This window comes from Grammomys surdaster, unplaced genomic scaffold (assembly GCF_004785775.1).
Source record: "Grammomys surdaster isolate TR1022 unplaced genomic scaffold, NIH_TR_1.0 135, whole genome shotgun sequence".
Classification (NCBI taxonomy): Eukaryota; Metazoa; Chordata; class Mammalia; order Rodentia; family Muridae; genus Grammomys; species Grammomys surdaster.
The window spans coordinates 3,733,637-3,752,182 of NW_021604593.1; the positions used below are offsets into that span (position 1 = coordinate 3,733,637).

The 18,546-nt window shown below is 41.3% G+C and overlaps 1 pseudogene; it reads left to right on the plus strand.

The window, feature by feature from the left end:
• The first annotated feature begins 825 nt into the window (after window positions 1-825).
• LOC114617193 lies at window positions 826-1,246 on the plus strand (annotated as a pseudogene).
• Window positions 1,247-18,546: the final 17,300 nt, after the last annotated feature.

Genomic DNA, 18,546 nt, shown 5'->3' on the forward strand with positions numbered 1-18,546 from the left:
CAACCCCCACGTTCTAGTCAGAGAACAGTCTCTTAGCAGTCATCTTGGTCCTCTGGCTCTTGAAGTCTTCCCAGTCCCTCGTCCAAGATATTTCCTGAGCCTTAGATAAGGAATTGTGCTGTGGATATATGGGTAAGAGTATGCTATACTATATACATTATATATATGTATGTATGTATGTATGTATGTATCAGCTACGACACATACTACTCTTAGTATGCACAAAGATTTAACATCCTATTCCACAGATATTTGCTCACCCATGTTCACTGATACTGCACCAATACATAGGAAATAGAAACAGCTTAAATATCCTTCAACTGATGAATGGACAATGGAAATGTGTATTCTACTCAGCTACAAAGAGAAAAGAAATCATGAAATTCTCAGGCACGTGGATAGAACTAGAGAGTACTGTACTGAGAGGGGTAACACAGTCCCAGAGACCATCACACATGCTTTCTTTTCATCATGGTTCCTACTACAGATCTGAAGATGTAAGTATACAGTTTTGAGTAAACACGGAAACCAGAAATGTGAAAAAGGACCAGTGGTGGGGTAGGGAAAGGGAAGGAGTTCTAGAGAAAGGAATAGCTGGGCATACAGGCTTTGAAGGGAGAGATCCAAAAAATGCAGAGGTACTAACTGGAGAAAGGAAGGGGTATATGAAGGGAGGAGGGAAGAAGAATGAATAACAATGTTTGAAAAACTCATAGGGGTGTTCGCAGCCTTCACCGCTCTGCCACTGCTCTCTAACGCCAGCGCCGCCTCTCGCTTGCCAAGCTCCAGCAGAAGAAGGGGGCTAAGTAAGGAGATGCCCATACCATGGCTCGTACAAAGCAGACTGCCTGCAAATCCAACGGTGGTAAAGCACCCAGGAAACAATTGGCTACAAAAGCCTCTCGTAAGAGTGCGCCCTCTACTGGACGGGTGAAGAAACCTCATCGTTACAGGCCTGGAGTCATACCCGTGGCACTCCTGTGAAATCAGACGTTGCTATCAGAAGTCCACTGAACTTCTGATTCGCAAGCTCCCCTTTCAGCGTCTGGTGCGAGAAATTGCTCAGGACTTCAAAACAGATCTGTGCTTCCAGAGTGCAGCTATTGGTGCTTTGCAGGAGCCAAGTGAGGCCTATCTGGTTGGCCTTTTTGAAGATACAAACCTGTGTGCTATCCATGCCAAACGTGTAACAATTATGCCGAAAGATATCCAGCTAGCTCACCGCATATGCGGAGAGCGTGCTTAAGAGTTCATTATGAGGGGAAGCATTTCATTCTCAAAAAAATTTTTTTCCTCTTCTTCCTGTTATCAGTAGTTCTGAATGTTAGATATTTTCTCCATGGGGTTAAAAGTACCTAAGTTGTCAGAAGCCATAATAGGACAAGCTAATAATTAGCAGTTGATCATCCTGAAATGCTTGCCTTGGATTATTATCTGTGACAAGTGTGCCACATTCAGCAAGGCTATGTTGGACATATTTTAGGAAAGATCCTGCTATTAATATGCTTTTCCTATTATTATTAAACATATATAATGATCACTAAGCAATAGCACTCCCCTTTGGAGCAGTTCTCTGCAGACCCACGAAGATGTACTGTCTTGTAGTGTTGCTATACAGACAAATAGACGACTTCTTAAGTCTTAATGATGATCCTATAAGAATTCCTAAAATTATATCAATGATTATTTAGCTCTTTTATAGTGGGACTGCTATTAAGTCCCTTTCTGATAGTCAAAACTGCTGTGAGAACTCTGCCAGTCTCCCAAGTGTCATCAGTTAACAGCACTTAGATAGTAACCAGACTCTCTCCTACTCAGAGCACATTCCAAGGTGGTTGTAAAACAATTAACCAAGGGTCACTATAAGGGAACTCATGATTTATTATAGGTGCTAGGACAGAAGAAAAAATATTGCTTGGGTTTATCTATACAAAACTTCACTAATTTCTTAGTTATAGTTTTAAACCTTCGGTGAACCTGTGGAGCTAGACAGGTGATGGATGTTTAGTCAGATAATTACTCCTAATGGATATGCATGTAAACATTCTCGATTGTAAACTTCCATTTCAATTTATGATTTGAATTTTGGTGTGAACTTGTGATGAACTTTGTAACATGTGATCAGGTACTCTGAATGATGTATAAGACAAAGGGACGTTCATTAGTGACTCACTTTCTCTTCCTCACTTCTCTCTCTCTCTCTCTCTCTCTCTCTCTCTCTCTCTCTCTCTCTCTCTGTCATCTCTCTCTCCCCCTCCCTTCTTCCCTGCTTAGAATCTCTCTACTTAGAATTTTTCCTTTGTTAGAATTTTTTTCCTTTTTCCCCTTAAGACCTTCCCATTTTCCCCCTTAGATAGGAAACTTTTTACACTTAGCAATAAACTACAATAACTTCTTTAAGTGTCTTTTCTTCCTGCGACCTCAAACCAATAGACCTAAGTTAGAGCCTGGCAGTGCCTGCAGAGAGAGTGCTAAGGATAACTGCCTAATTCTCTGCTGTCCTGGGCTGAGGTATTAAGTGCCAGAAACTGCAGTTTCTGGACAGAGGATACCAGAGGGCAGGCCAGCTACAGTAGCCTAACTCTAGGTCTTACCTACTGCCGACACTCTTCCCATTCCCCTCAGGTGCCTCAAGAAGAACCGACCTGAGGAGAAGAAAGAAGATCACCTTCTCCTCCCACCAAGCTGAGGATGGCTCCCAGCACTAAGTATATGATTGCGAGTGGAAACATAGGGGACAGAATCAGGTATTGGCAGTTTCTCCATGTTCATTTGTGTGTGAATTTTTAATATAAATCAAAGATGTACAGCATTAATGCAAGCAAAATGTTGAACACATTCAAAAAGTGAACACATTTCAACAGTTCAAGTTTATAACAATTATAAATAAAACTGTTAAATTTTTCTGGACAATACCACCATTTAGATTTTTTAAAAATAAGTAAATTTCACATTGACGGCAACTAAATGGTGTTTGTAGCATTTTTATCATACAGTAGGTTCCATTCATCACTATACTTTTCTGAGTTGTCCTACATGCCAGTACATGTATAGTCACAGAATAACATGTGAGTGTGTATAAAATTCATGTATTGTTAAAGAATAGTATGTGGGTGTGTATAAAATGTATGTATTGTTACAGAATAGCATGCAGAAAAGAGAACAAGAAAAATAACTACTAGGCAATGCAGAAGGGAGTAGTGTGTGTAATGGATATGTGTCATGAAAAAAGTTTAGTTTTATTCCTGTCATTGATTCTTCAGGCCTTTTGGTGATAGATACGTGCATAAAAAATGTGATAGTGGAGATATAGTATTAGTGACAAAACTCCACAGCTCCAGAATGGCTTTCCTAACTGTATAACAGTTCATTGAGATGGACAGACTTTAGAGCTGGTTAATTTCCCTACATGATTTGTTTTTTGCAAGTTCTTTATAATAAAGTTTTAATAAGTTTTAATTAAGGAAGAATTATCTAGAGGACTCTCAACTGGCTCAGAAACAAAGAAATGTCCAACCTCCTTAGCCAACAGGGAAATGCAAATCAAAACTATGTTTAGAATTCATCTTACAACTGTCTAAGGTCAAAAACACAAGTGACAGTTCATGTGTGGATGTGGAGCAAGGGGACACTCCTCCATTGCTGGTGGGAGTGCACACTTGGACAGCCACTGAAGAAATCGATATTGCAGATCCTCAGAAAGTTTGGAATTAATTAATTCAAGACCCAAATATACTACTCTTGGACATATACTCAAAGGATGCTACATCCTATCACAAGGATACCTGCTCAATAATGCTCATTGTGACTTTATTCACAATAGCCAGAAACTAGAAACATCCTATAGATGTACCTCAGCAGAAGAATGGATAAAGAAAATGGGGTACATTTGCACAATGAAGTATTACTCCGCTGTTAAGAAACATGATGCCATGAAATTTGTAGGTAAATTGATGGAGCTAGAGAAACAAAATAATCATGTGTGAGGTAGCCCAGGAAAACAAATATGGTATGTATTCACTTATAAGTGGATATTAGCCATTAAGTAAATAATAACCAAGATATAGTCTGCAGACACAGAGAGGTTGTGTAAAGTGGAGGGGTATGGGAGGAATGTGTGGATCTCCCTGGAGATAGGAGCTAGAACAGATTTTATGGGTGGAATGTGGACAGGTGGAGGCAGGAGTAGAAGGGATCAGGTTGGGGGGGTTGAGATGGAGGGAGAGAGTACAGGGAGAGATGGCTAGAATCGAGGGGCATTTGGGGAATGGTGTGGAAACCTAGTGTTGTGGAAACTTCCTGGAATATATATATTTAGGTCATCCTAATGAGGTCTCCTCATAATGGGATTATGGAGTCTCAACTGGCCATCTCTTGTCACCAGGTAAGGCTTCCAGTGATGGAGCTGGGTTGCATTTGATTGGGGTGCTGGCCAAGGAGGTTCTATGGAAATCTGCAAACAACCCAGGCTGATGCTAACACAAAGGGTTGCTCTCCACAAACTGACAGTGGGTCATCACCAAGGACAATATCCACAAAATGCACTGAACATGGAGAAGTCAAGCTGATGCCTAAATGTATCTTCCAGTTTCTACATACTACTCTTATTGGTGCGAGAAGCTACTCTGCAAGCGACCAAGAGAGAAACAAGAAAACCAACCCAGCCACAAAACGTTTGACCTACAATATTGTCATGCATGCAAAACATACTAGGACAATGGTGACCCAGAACTTGTAGCCAGTTAATGTTTGATTTGACTTAAGGCTCTCTCCATGAGAAGGAACCCATACCCTACATTGTATGAGTAATTGAGAACCAGAGACTAGATTGTCCAGAGACCTAGGGTATACCCAAATTCTCCTGATTTTAAAAACAATCAATAAAATGATTCTTGATCTTCTGCTGTATTAATAGATGAACGCTTTATCCAGTCATCATCAGAGAGGCTTCCTCTGGCAGCATATGGGAAGAGAGGAAGAGAACCACAGGCAGACATTATGCAGAGAGTCTAAATTGGAGGTCTCCATCAAATCCCTCCCCTCAGAGCTTAGGGAATCCTGCAGAAGAGAAGGCTGGAAGATTGTAAGAATCATAGGAGGTGGAGGACACCAGGAGAACAGGGTCCTCTGAGTCAACTGAGCAAGGCACATATGAACCCACAGAGACTGAAGCAGTAAGCATAGAACCTACATAAGTCTCCACCAGGTCCTCTGTGTGTATAGCTATTATCACAACTATTAGCTTAATACTATTATGGGACTCCTGACCATGAGAGCAAGTGGGTCTCTGACTCTTTTGCCTGCTCTTGGGACTCTTTTCCTCCTGTTGGGTTGCCTTGTCCAATTTTGACATGACAGTTTTTGCTTCATCTTACTATATTTTATTGTGTCAAATTAGAAAGCATTATCACAAACTTCTAGAAGTCTCAAGACTGTGTTGGCTTTAGTTGAATACAAATAAACAAAGGACTTCAAGTAGATTTTTTGGATATCTTCAACTTGGTGTTTAAGAGATACAAACCACCAGAAACTATTAATAACAAGACAACGTTACTCAATCCAAAGTTGTTGTTCAGTGAGGTACAGACTAATTTGTATTATGCCTATTAATACATAATAAAAATGTATCTTTTCACTAAAATAACTTGTCTGTGGTGCTGTGTCAAAGTGATTTCACTTGTGTTCTTCATGAGAACTGTACTGTTCTCCTGGACCAATAGATACCTATCTGTGTCCTAATGACTGTATGAGGTTATTACATTCCTGAGACTATACACTTATTCCTTGGTGGGGGGGGCAGGCATGGCCTCATCAAATACATACAGATATTGTCCCAAGTGCCATGAACGCATTGCAATTTATATATCACAATCAGCCTTCTGGACTTCAGAAAAGTAGAATATTAGTTGAATAGAATATTTTGTTTGTTTGTTTTTTGTCTTTGTTTTTGTTGTTTGAGGATAGCTTTCCATTAATGACAAAAAAATCTCAAAATCATTTATATATATTTAGTGATAGAGGATAGGAAAAATGTCAAAGAAATAATATTTCAAAACTAAGAACTCTAAAGCAAAAAAACCTCTTCACTTCTGATGAATTTTTTCAGAAATATAAAAATAAACTCTTGACAACTGAAACAATAATTTAAAAACCACAACTTGAGCACAAATGAAGAATTGGATTCAGGTGTAAGGCATCACTTGTAAGTTTTCAAACAGTAATTCTATTGCAAATTCATGTTTTAGGAATTTTGTGTTAAAGTGAAGGACTCTGCAGAACTTTCCGGTTTTAAACTTCAGCAAACTTGTAATACTGTCACTTCCTCTAAAACGTTCCCCTATTACTGTGTTTCATAATGTTATAGTTAACAATCTATAAGCAATCTTTAAAAGAATTATTTATTTTAGGTATATGCATAAAATCTTCAGACACACCAGAAGAGGGCATCCGATCCCATTTCAGATGGTTGTGAGCCACCATGTGGCTACTAGGAATTGAACTCAGGACCTCTGGAAGACCAGTCAGAACTCTTAACCACTGAGCCATCTCTCCACCACCCATCTATAAGCTATTTTGAGGGGAAATTTAAAAATCATTCTACAACCATGAATGTTTGCTCACTGTCTGTAACAGAAGTCATAGAGAGCATTCTTGTGGATTTCGATATCATTTTGGTTCCCACTGAAATAGGGAAATGCTGACTTTTGTTGGCACAATAAGATTCTGCTTAAGATTTAATATTTAAGATTAAACATTCTATCAGCACATATCTATTTATGTAATTTATGTATACTCAAAATATAACATATTATGAAGCCTCTGGTCAGAAAATACTCATTTTAAATCCTATCTTTGTTCCTTGTTAGCTGTGTGAGTTGTCTGTGATTTTAGCCAGATTATTTACTCGGCAATCCATGGTCAGATTAGATGAAGTCAGCCCCAGTGGGGATGTTTTCACCTCAGCTCCTGCTTCCGTGCTCACCATCCTCTAGCCGATGTCACTCAAGCTTACCTATGTCTTGGAAATCCCCACTGCCTTATCCCTGATGACTTCTGTATTATCCTTCTGCTTTTGTTCATTCCTCAGCTCTTCAATTACTGGGTCCGTTTTGTGAGTCAGGTCTCAGCACAATGTCAACTGAGAAAGATCTTTCCTGAGCATCTTTCCATCAGCTTCTTTCCCGGTGTTCTTTGCCAAATGTCTGTTATCGCTGTTAATTTTCTTTATCTACAAATGCCTTACTTACTAATTGTTTGTGTCTTCATGATTATTTGTGGCACTATGTTCCGCCAGGACGATGCCGTTGGGTGGAACTTGTCTATTGCTCTGAGCTTCCTCACACCTTGTCTCTTCATAGTAAACAAATGCTCAACACTTACTAAAGGTGATAAATGGCATCCAGAAGTACAGGAGAGTGCTGTGATGCTTAAGCCAACACTTGAAGGATCTTGCTTAATAGAAGCGTTTATGAAAGTTCAAGATGAAGTGGAAAAAGGTTTGAGGAGCTTTTCCACCTTGACTGAGAGAATATGTGCAAATATGAGCACTGTCGTAAACAGAGAGCAGAAGATGCTCTCAACTTGCAAGGTAGATGACAGCTTCAATTTTAGATAAAGCGAGCACATGATGCTATGGATACTGTAGGTGGTGATATCATGGGACACGTGCCAGGTATCACTGCCTTAAAAGACCCAAAACACCGTAAAGCTACGTCAAAGAATTGCTGATGAACTCTACTTACCCTTAGCCTATTTGGGAATGACTTTAACAGTGAAGATTATAAAATTACTGAAAATGTGCTTGAAATTTAGACTTTCAAAAGCCCACACCCTGACTGTTGTATGAATTAATCTCATAAAATATCCATTTAATATGTGTGAGAATAATGTCCTGTTTGAGCTCAGTTCATCCTAACTTGGGTTGAACCCAAATGCTAATTATTTAAACCCCTAAGGGTATGGTTCAATCTCACCAGTTGTTCACTTGTTCTTAGAGTAGCCAATGAATTAAACTAACTTGTAGTTTATGGCATGTTTGAACAGAGTTGAGGGTCCTTAACAAATTCTATAATGATGTTTAGGGGTATTACGTAGAGAGACAAATCAGAAGAGGAGTTCAGAGTTGGCTCAGCTTAGTAAAGTGGTGATCATAAACTCTCCTTCAAGGTCCATGACATCATTAACCCTGGGTAGCTGACTAGGGTTCCAGTACCAGACACAATGTCACTCTCATTGAGAGGATCTTAAATACAGTTACAGAGCTGTTGGTTACTGCCAAGGTGTGCATGCCACTACTGCTCCCTGAGGGCTACTGTGCCATGCCTCGAATTGTTGTTGGAGGGATAAGACTGCTGTTTACTTCCTCCCTTTGGAAGCCAGTTTGGTGCCTTTTGGTACCATGAAACTAGTCCTCAGGAAATGGGTATTTAAGTCAGTGCCAGCTTAGGGGATGTATGGCTGCTTGTCCACCATGGATCTGACTTCCACACTGACTTAAACAGCATGGCTCTGTTTCCTTCTCTCTTCCGTTCTCCTCTGGCAGCTGCTGATGCCTACAGTTGTCTGCCCTGGGGTGCTTTTCTTTTAAACACTAATAAAATTGTCCTTGAACTCAACGAGGAAAAAAGAAAAAGAGTTGGGGGCATTTAAAATTGTAAAAATTATATTGACAGAAGAAACTATCTCCTTTATGAACTTAACAGCTGTATTGTTGTGGTCAGGATCTTCTAGAGTAATTTACACGGTGAATCTCTCTATATGATGTATAGGTACATACACACATGGTTTATTAAAATGACTTACAGGCTGCCATCTAGCTAATCTAACAAAGGCTGGCTGTGAAAGTTTAAGAATCCAGTAGTTGCTTAGTTAGCCCAAGAGGATGGCTGTCTCAGCTGGTCTTTCAGTATACACCGGCGTCCTGAAGAAGCTGGCTCTAATACCAGTGAGGAAATCGGCAAGTAGTCAAAGAGCAAAATCTTCCTTTTCCAACTCCTTAGATAGGCTTCCAGCAGAAAGTGTGGCCCAGATTTAGAAGGGGTGTATTTAGAAGATCCTGATTAAAGGTGTGTGTCCTCCTAGCTCAAAGGTCTGGATTAGTGAATGTACCTACTTCAAATTAAGCAAAAAAAATCCCTCACAGGTGTGCCCTTCATTTTGGGATTTTAGTCAATTCCGCTGTAGTCCTGTTGACAACTGAGAGCAGCCATCACAGAAGCAACAAAGACTTACCAGTCACAAAATTGGTAAGAAAAGGACTGTTCTCACCACACTCTTCATGAGAAATGTCTATGTCCATCCCTTCTTGGGCCACCGAAAATGAGGAGAAACCAGCTCCACAGAGCAGAAAGCTGTAGGCTGACAACTGAAATAGAGGCCATGGGCTCAGAAAGCTAAGAAATTGGTGAGGAAGGTTGAATTCTTGATCAGCTAAGACCAAGGTCATCTCTTAGTGAACGACTGTATTCTGCCTCTTTAGCTTTCAGGGTGTAGTCACAGGAGAACAGCCAGAGGTTTTAAGATGCTGACATTTTGGTGCAAAGTGAAGGAAAACTATGCAAATGAAAACTTGGCCTTTCTTCAAACTTTTCTATTTTCAACTTTCAATCAGAGGATTCTAAGTGAAGTCTCATGATTATCCCAACCCCAGCATCATTAAAAAAAAAAAAAAAACTATTTCATTTATTTCTATCAAAAAACAAGCAGTTAACAAAAGTAAAAATGTTTACAATAAGATACTGATTAGGAAACTTTTTTTTTAACTTCTGCAATTGATTAATATAGAATAAGAAACCTGTGTCCAATACCAAACTCAAGATGAAATTAAAGTTAGGAAGTCTGGGGTGTACATGAGAATTCGTCAGAGAACTAGCCAGAGAGCAAGGTCAAGGGATTACAGGCAGAGAAGACGAGATGTTGTTTCATGTTCAATGGATCACAGTCAAGCTTACAGACAGAGCATCTGCCGCATGGGAGCATGGGTAATTGGATTCTGGATCCGAGTGTCCCGAGTTCGAGTCCCTTTCTCTTCATTTACACTGTGTATGCAGTAGATCCTTTGTGTATTGTGTTACATATTCACATGAATTTCACCAACCTTGGATGAAAACTATTTTAGTCATATAGGATGTAGATAGACTTTCTTGGCCATCATTCCCTAAGTGATCTAGGGTGACAACTACTTCCAGGTATTTACACTATATTAGATACCCTAAGTCATCTGGAGAAGAGTTAACGTATAAAGACTATGAGTGTGTACTTTGGTTTATGCAAACATTACATCCCTTTATTTACATAAAGGGCTTTATGTCCAAGGGCTTGGGAAACAGAGAGGGATCCTGGAATCCACCCCCAGCCTGCCGAGGATACCAAAGGAACACTGGGGTCTGATGGCTTACCCTCTCCCTACCCAGGTTTCGTTCATATGTGAAATATGAACCCTGATGTTAGTATGTAGGTTAAGCAACAATATGAGGAGTCCATGTCTTGACCTAAAGTGTCTGCTCATGGAGGATGCTTTGTCTGAAAGCAGTTTTCTGGGGCAATTCACGCTCTTGTGGAAAGCAATGCAGCTTACTCAAGATTCAGACTGTCTATGCAGCTTTGCTGGAGAAAGCTGTGATCCTTAAGAGAACTTTTCTCTTTTCTTTTCTTTTTTTTTTCTGCCTCTGTTTCTCATCTTGAAATTGAAATAAAGAGATATGGTTTCATAAGTTCTAAGACACACAGTAAAAACAAAAAGTTAAAAGGAAGTGTAACAAACATGTGATGCCACTATTGACACAAACACACACACAAACACATACCTTTTTATTATTCTTTACATGTGTGTTCCCACAAATTCTCAGGGGACCACATTGTCTGATGTCTTAAGATCTTAGAAGGGTTTTTCCACAAGAGAAGAGGGCAATAACCTTAAATATTTGAAGAAGAAGAAGCAGGAAGAGGAGCAGTAGGATGATGATGATGATGATGATGTTGTTGTTGATGATGGTGATGGTGATGGTGATGGTGATGGTGATGATGATGATGATGATAAGCTGCCTCCTCATCCTAATGGCAAAGAGTCTCTGTCACCCAATCAGTTGTTTATCTCTGGACAACTCTTTCTAACTCTGCCTCCAAAGCAAAGCAATACCACATTCAGTGGGAAGATGAAGAAGCACTTAAATGAAAGGGTCTTAAGCCCTAACCCTCCATACCTCAGCTGTAGTGAACCCCGGATTCTGAGGCTACTAATAGGAGGGGACCTTGCCTAGCTGTCAGGTCCTTGTGTTAATTTCAAATTTTGATTCCATATAGACATTGTCATTCTAACTACAGAACAATACCAGAGGACATGTCAATATAGGCAGGTTTTTCTTTTTTGGTTAATCTACCTGATCTAGCATCTTTGAGTGTACTTTGGCATTTTCCCAGTGCTATGGGAAATACTCATCCACTATTTTAATCAACTTTAAAATTCCAAACTTAAGCAAGGTAGAAAATTCTTTGTCAAGAAAAATTAGTTCACACACACACTCACTACTCTCACACACAGGCACACATACATTCACTCACTCTCACACACACTGATACATACACACTCACACACAGAGACACACATACCAGATGCTGGGATTTTAAAATAATTTCCTTTTACTTATTTTAGAATAGCAGGAAACACTAGTATTACTTTTAAATTTTCACACCACAATTTAAATAGGTTTTAAGGCAAGAAGAGGATAAAACTGAATGTTTTCAATGCTTGCTCTTGTACGGTGGGGTAGCCAGACAGTCTTCTTCTGAGACTTCTTTTCCTCACTTCCTCTCATCTCTTTGCTTCCGCAGCAGCCCCTCCCCCACTCTCCCCTCCAGGACTAACTTGACTTTTCCAGGGAATTTCAACTACTTCCAGATGTTGGGCAACATAAAATATTATGATACTCGGATCTTCAGAGTTCTTAACTCTTCCACTTACTTTTTAAATTTTAAGTACTTTTCTTTTTCATTGATTTCATGGAACAGTGGCACTATGAGCCACTCTTTAGCAATCTGCATTCACAGTTTGTCAAGTTCTTAAGTCTTTTCCTTTCACCATCGACCTCAATGACTCAGTTCTTGGTATCTTGTGTCATTTTTCAAGACTGAATCTCTCTCGAGGAGGGCACTTTCTGAGTGCATTTTCAGTGGTGAAGCTGAGATTCTCCTTTGAGCTCCTCTCAGCAGCTGTGTAAATACAGCGGGGAAGCTGTAGACAGGGGCAGTTGTGAGTTATTTTCCTTTCCCTTCTGTGTTTTGGAATGCTGTCCTGAGAACCACAAACCATGAATTTCATTGGTGCCTCCACAACCCACAACGGCTCCTTTCACACATACACATTTAAGGCTTTGAAGGTTGGACGAAACTTTGCCCTTAGTGCGTTAAAACAACAGTGACTTCTACTGTACAAGAGTCCAATTCTCATAAAAACTGTGTGTTACAGACCCTTTACTTTTGTGTCTATTTGATGCAAGAGAAGTGTGTTAGTTTGTGAGAATCAGCATGACTTAACAAAATACCCCAGACTAGGTAGTTTAGACAATAGACCTACCTTCTTAGAATTCTGCTAATACAAAATCAACATGATACTTACTTACCTTGGCTTCTCTGAAAATCTCTTTGCCTTGTAGATAACTCTTTTCATCCTCTGTTTTCATGGGTTACTCCCTCTGCCTGTGTCTATGTCTTAGATGTTTCTTGTTTAAAGGACAAGTCACTTAGCCCTTAGACAAGGGTCCAACCGTATGACCTCATTTGACCTTAATTATCACTTTAAAGACCTTTCTGAGAAGTCATAGTCTGAGTTACTAGGATCTGGACTTCAGCATATAAAGCTGTAGGAGATATTATTCACCCCTCAACAGAAAGGAAACATGAGGATAAAGGAGACACTGGTAAGAACCTTACTTTAGGCTAGAGGTTAGAACATTGCATTGTAGGCTATACACTTGACAGGCACAGAGTGAACTCCAATTCCTCTGCCCAAATTCATTCTCTTCCTGTGTTTTGAGTTTCAGGAAAGGCCACTGCCATTCCAGCAGAAACGAAGCCTGACTCCTGGTGCCATCTTAGCCTCCCTTCCAGCTCGGCTGTGTGCTGCATCAAGACCCTAAGGCAGCCTGTAAGCCCACCTGCATAGTTAACTTGGATACTCCCTTCTTTCCCTGGCTCTCCAGCTTAATTTGACCCATTCACAATCACTCACTGGGATTAGTCAAGTATTATTTTAATTTAATTCACTCCTTGAATCCTAGCCCTCTTCCATACTCAAAAATACTTCGAAAATAATGTTTCTTGAGGGAAGAAAGCAGTCTATGTCACTTTCTGGTTAAATTTTTGCTTGGTCTGTATTGTGATAAGGATTGCATTTGAATTTTGTAACTCGAGTACCCAATATGAGTCTTCACCATCAGCTGAGTTAGTTGAGTTCCCATAACATTCTCACCCTCTCCGGTCTCTTATCGAATTTGAGGATGTCAAGTCACGTTGACTAAATAATTCGGATCTACTTCTCAAAACTCTCTTACCTGGATGTGTGGGTTATATGAGGAGTAAAAAAACACCAGGGAAAAAGTCAGTGTGTCATTAATAATGAAGAAAAAAACAAAGGATATTAGGGAGACAATCAACAATGGCCGTCCTCTGCTTCCTGTGAAGAAGACAGAAAGTAAAGTCAGTGTTACTATATTACATAAGAAAGACCAGCACAGAGTTCTGCATGTAGGAGCACAGAAACTTTCTAAATTGGACCAGGAGCTCAATGGATACAGACTGGTGCGTGTGTGTGTGTGTGTGTGTGTGTGTGTGTGTGTGTAGAAGTAACGAGGATTGAACCCAGACATGTACATGCTAAACACTTTCACTAAGCTATATCCCTCAACCTCTAAGGTAAAAATCTCTGTTCTGTTTTGTGTGTATTGTGCACATTCATGTTCATGTGTGCATGTACATTCGTGTGCATGAGGAGGTCAGAAGTCAAAGTCCAATCTCTTCCTCAGTCGCTCTCCATCTTACTTTTTGAGGCAAGGTTTTTCACTGAACATGGAATTCACCTGTTTGGCTATGCTAGCTGTCTAGGAGCTTCCTGCTTCCGCCTGCCTCCACAGAGCACCTAGCTTTTTTATATATAGCTGCTGTGGACCCATAATCAGGTCCTTGTGCTTGTACAGCTGAGGAATCTCCCCAACCCTTTTCGTTTTGTTTTTGAGGTAGGGTTTTGCTATGTTTGCAAGATGTCCTCAAACTCAATATCTACTTCAGCCTCCATAGTGTTAAGGTTGCAGGAGTGACTCTCCACACTGGGCATCTAAGCTAAAGTTTGGAGAAAGCAAGAAGCAGCAAATTGAAGAAAGGGCTGAGGGAAAGGTGCAAAAGCATGTGCAGTAGTGAGACTCTGGGGAGAACTGTATCATTCATTCTCATCAGAAGACAAGAGCCGAGGCCAGAGTAGGACATGATATGTCATCTAAGATTTATTCTAGAAACTTATCTATCTATAAGGCTTACTGTTTGTTATCATGTGTGCGATGCTAACTATAAGTCAAACACAGCCCACAATGTCACATATGTAACTCCGTGGGATCAACCTCAACTGAAGGCAGCTGAAGTGCAGACAAAACGATTATATGATCATCCAAAGTCTCATAGCTCGTTTTTTAAGCATTCTCTATATAGCCTTCTGCCTGGAATTTGTGATTCCAAGCAAAACACTTACTGAAACACGCTCACAGGAATACACATGTGAGAAGCATTGGGCTGGATGAGGGTGTAATGAGAATGAATTTTCCACAAGGGACAGTCCTGCAGCCTTTCTGATCTACTCTGTGATGGAATATTCCTTGGCACTTGCAGCCAGGGACGGAGTGCCCGAGTTCAGTTCTAACCTAGGGTTCTTCTTTTCTTTTTTCTGGTGACGCTTGGGTGTCACCAGCTGCAGGACCTCTAAACTTATGACCCTTCCTGCCCTGCCACCCTTGCTTGACATGCCCCTCCCCCTTCCTGCCCTGCCACCCTTGCTTGACATGCCCCTCCTTCTTCCTCAGTTTACTTGAGCCTTCTTTTTTCATGAATTCAGCTTAGGCATTGGCTCCTCATGGAACTGTCAGTGAAGTCTAGTTTGATTCCAGGCTTGCTGTCCACAATGTGTCCAGAGAACTGGCCTTATTATACTACAACAAATCTTTGGTTTTGATTCTTTCTCTGTCCTTTAAGCTCACAAATGCCATGAAAATAAAGACATTGTCTACTTCATTTTTTCTCCCTTTAAAGAGAACCTCAATTCTATCCAGGGGCCTGCACCTACTCCGTACGGTCCTCATGAGTCAAGAGAGTCCCTTTTCACCTCAAGGAAAAGATCCCATTCTGATTGTGTAAGTCAGTTTTTCTCAAGTAGAGGTGAGCTTGCTTCACAAGCAGATTTGGCAACACCTGGGCACATAGAAGGTTGTCACCATGTGTTTTCTACTGGCGTTTTATAATGGATAAATGTTTCCTCAGGACCCTATTCATGCACTGTTCTAGTAAAGACTCACTGGGTTCCACATTTGAGGTTTGAGACTTTCCTATACAAAGCAATTGTTAAGAGACTTTGTTTCCTGACTGGTAATGGACCAGGAGGGACTTTGGTCTGATTGGTTATACTCCATGATTAGGAGAGAAACAAATGTTGAAGTTGGAACATTGGACTGTGGTCACTTTGAGGCTACAAATGGCCTTTATCTTGTGAAAGAACAAGTCATGTAATGATTTAAAAAGAGAGTAGGCCAATTGCACATTCTGCAGGCTAGACAGTAGTGAACAGGAGACAGTAGTGAACAGGAGACAGTAGTCAGGCAACCATGAATCAGCTATTGCCAAAACTCTTGTGCAAAGTGACCTGGTGTGAAGTCCTTTCTATTCTTGAGTAGTTAATGCCATCCTTTAGAACCTAGAAGGGATTCAAGGATGCTTCTTGAATGGTTGTGTTATAACTGTTGTCTAGAACATAACAGATGACTAGGCTATGATTTGGAGCCAGCGTTCTTAAATATCGGTCACCTGATATCTATGGTTGTAATGATGAAAAACTAATATTTAATTAACCCAAAATTGTCCAGGTTTTCAAAAAACATCTTAGGGTAATTGCCTCCATTAAGAAGCAGTGTGTGCATGTGTGCTTGTGTGTGTGTTTAGATGTTTATGGGCGTGTGGGGGGGTCAGAAGTCAAAAATAACTTTTCCTGGGAAGACACAATATACACATGTTCATTTACTTCTGAAAGGCAACCCAGGATAGAGTGAAGTAATGATTGCATCAATGAGTTCTTATTGGGGTTACTTACAGGAGCAGGGGTACTCAAAAGCAGCGACATCACAGAAAAACCACACCAAGGTATCTCACAACTCAGGAAGGCTACATCCATGGAAGACTGCACACACTGTAAGCAGCTTGATGTATCCAGGAACGTTCTTCCCCACCGATTGGTTGGGCAGTCTCTCCCTGCAGCCTTTGTTTAATGGTGCTATCAAGCTGGGGAGGGAATGTGGGTCTTCAAAGCTTCCCCTTTCCTTAGAGGGAGGTGTAAAATTCATTTACCTCTTGAGTTTTATGAACGCCAACCTCCACCCCTAACATAAATATTTCAATTCAGAGGGAGCTGTAATATGACAGGCACTACATTTTCTATCTATCTATCTATCTATCTATCTATCTATCTATCTATCTATCATCCATCATCTATCTATTGACTATTTATTTATTTATTTATTTATTTATGTGACTCAAGAAAAATTTTAATTTATCTATGACTTAAGTTTCACATCATGTACCTGATCATGCTTACACCTGGCACCCCTCCTCTGGGACCCACTCAACTCTTGCAAAAAAAAAAAAAAAAAGCAGGGTGGGGGAAGAAAAAAAATAGTCTGTTTTATGTTGTCCATATACTCATTGGAGCATGGTCACATTCCTAGTGGCCAGCTTCACAAGGGAGGATGAGTCTTTCTCTGCATCCACACCAGAAGCCATCAACTGAGGAGAGCTCCGAAGAGTCCAGAGAGGAGCAGTGCTCCTCTAGTGCTCCTTTAGTGCTCACACCATAGCCAGCCAGCGTGGTGGTGTGTTTGGACCACTCTGTTGCCCATACCACCGCTGGGCTCCCGCCTCAGCCATAAGGGGGGTGGGCAGCAACTTTCCTATGCTCATGGATATCAACATGGCTTCAGGATGAAGCCCGGACACTGGACATCCGCATATGCTTCAGTGGTAACATGGGCCTCCGATATCAGCATGGCCTCTGGCCATATTAGCACCAACAACTCACTCATGGCCCTCAGCAGCAGAACGGACCCTCAACACAGCCTCAGGTGACTACACCGGCCGCTCACATCAGCATGACTCCATGAGCCGCAAAGCCCAAGGACATCACCGAGGCATCAGTCAACAGCACAGACCACAAATGTCCACACGGATCTCAGGCTTCATGCGGCCTGGAGCAGCAGTGTGGACCATAGGCACTAAGATGGCCTCCGGTTACGTCACAGACCACGGGTGATCCTTCTTGGAAGTAGTTCAGTTCAGAAAGTGAACCTTTCCTCATCTCTGGCCTCTCACTGCTTAGAGCCAGGGGGATCCCACAGTCACGTCATGTTCCGGGGTTGAGTCTGCGTCTGGATAAGTTCCAGACTTATCAACCATCCCACAGACCATACTGGGCAAAGAGGGCATGTCGACCTCAGCTGTCTCTCTCACTAGTCATTGCCATTATGTCTCCCATTTCGCCTCTCTCTGCAGCGTGTGCACAGGGCTCGATGTTTCTGTCTCACCTCTCCACTGCATATTTGTTCACCATAGTGGTACAAGCCACCCCGTGCTGCGAGGCCCTTGAGGCAGGCGCTGGGGTTCATCCACTCTGTTCATTTAATTTTGAGAGAAAACTCTTACTGAGCCTGGTGCTCCCTTATTTAGCTAGAGTGCCTGGCCAGAGAGCTCTGGGAAAATGTGCTTGTGTCTCTGTTCCCCAGCATTGGGGTTGCATTCACCACCTCGCCTGCCTTTTTCAGGGGTTCTAAGGATCTGAACTCAGGCCTTCACGTGTGTGCAGCAAGGGCTCTGCAGACTGTACCCACCACGGAGGTCCTTCGGCTTGGTGACAAACCCACTGAGCCATCTCTCCAGTCCAAGATTCAACTTCTGACAAGTTGCAGGGATGGATTTTGGTAATCTTTGGTTTGGTCGTGACTGGGGGCCCGATGGCAAAGATCTCCTATGAAATCCCTTTGACCAGCCTTTCACGGGTTCAAACTAGAGAGACAGCTTCCCCGGGCCTCCACTCCCACACCCAGACCACTACACTCCACACTCTCCACTATTTTCTGACAGGAAAACATTGACCATGAATACATCAGGGAAATTTGCTGAAGTGCTTTTCTTCTCTTTGTTCTTAGCCACCCGCCCTTTCCATGAATTTCCCACTCTTCCCTCCCAAACACTCCAGAGGGATACAATGACAGTCAAATTTTCAATGGAGTCTGAGATCCTCTGGGCTTC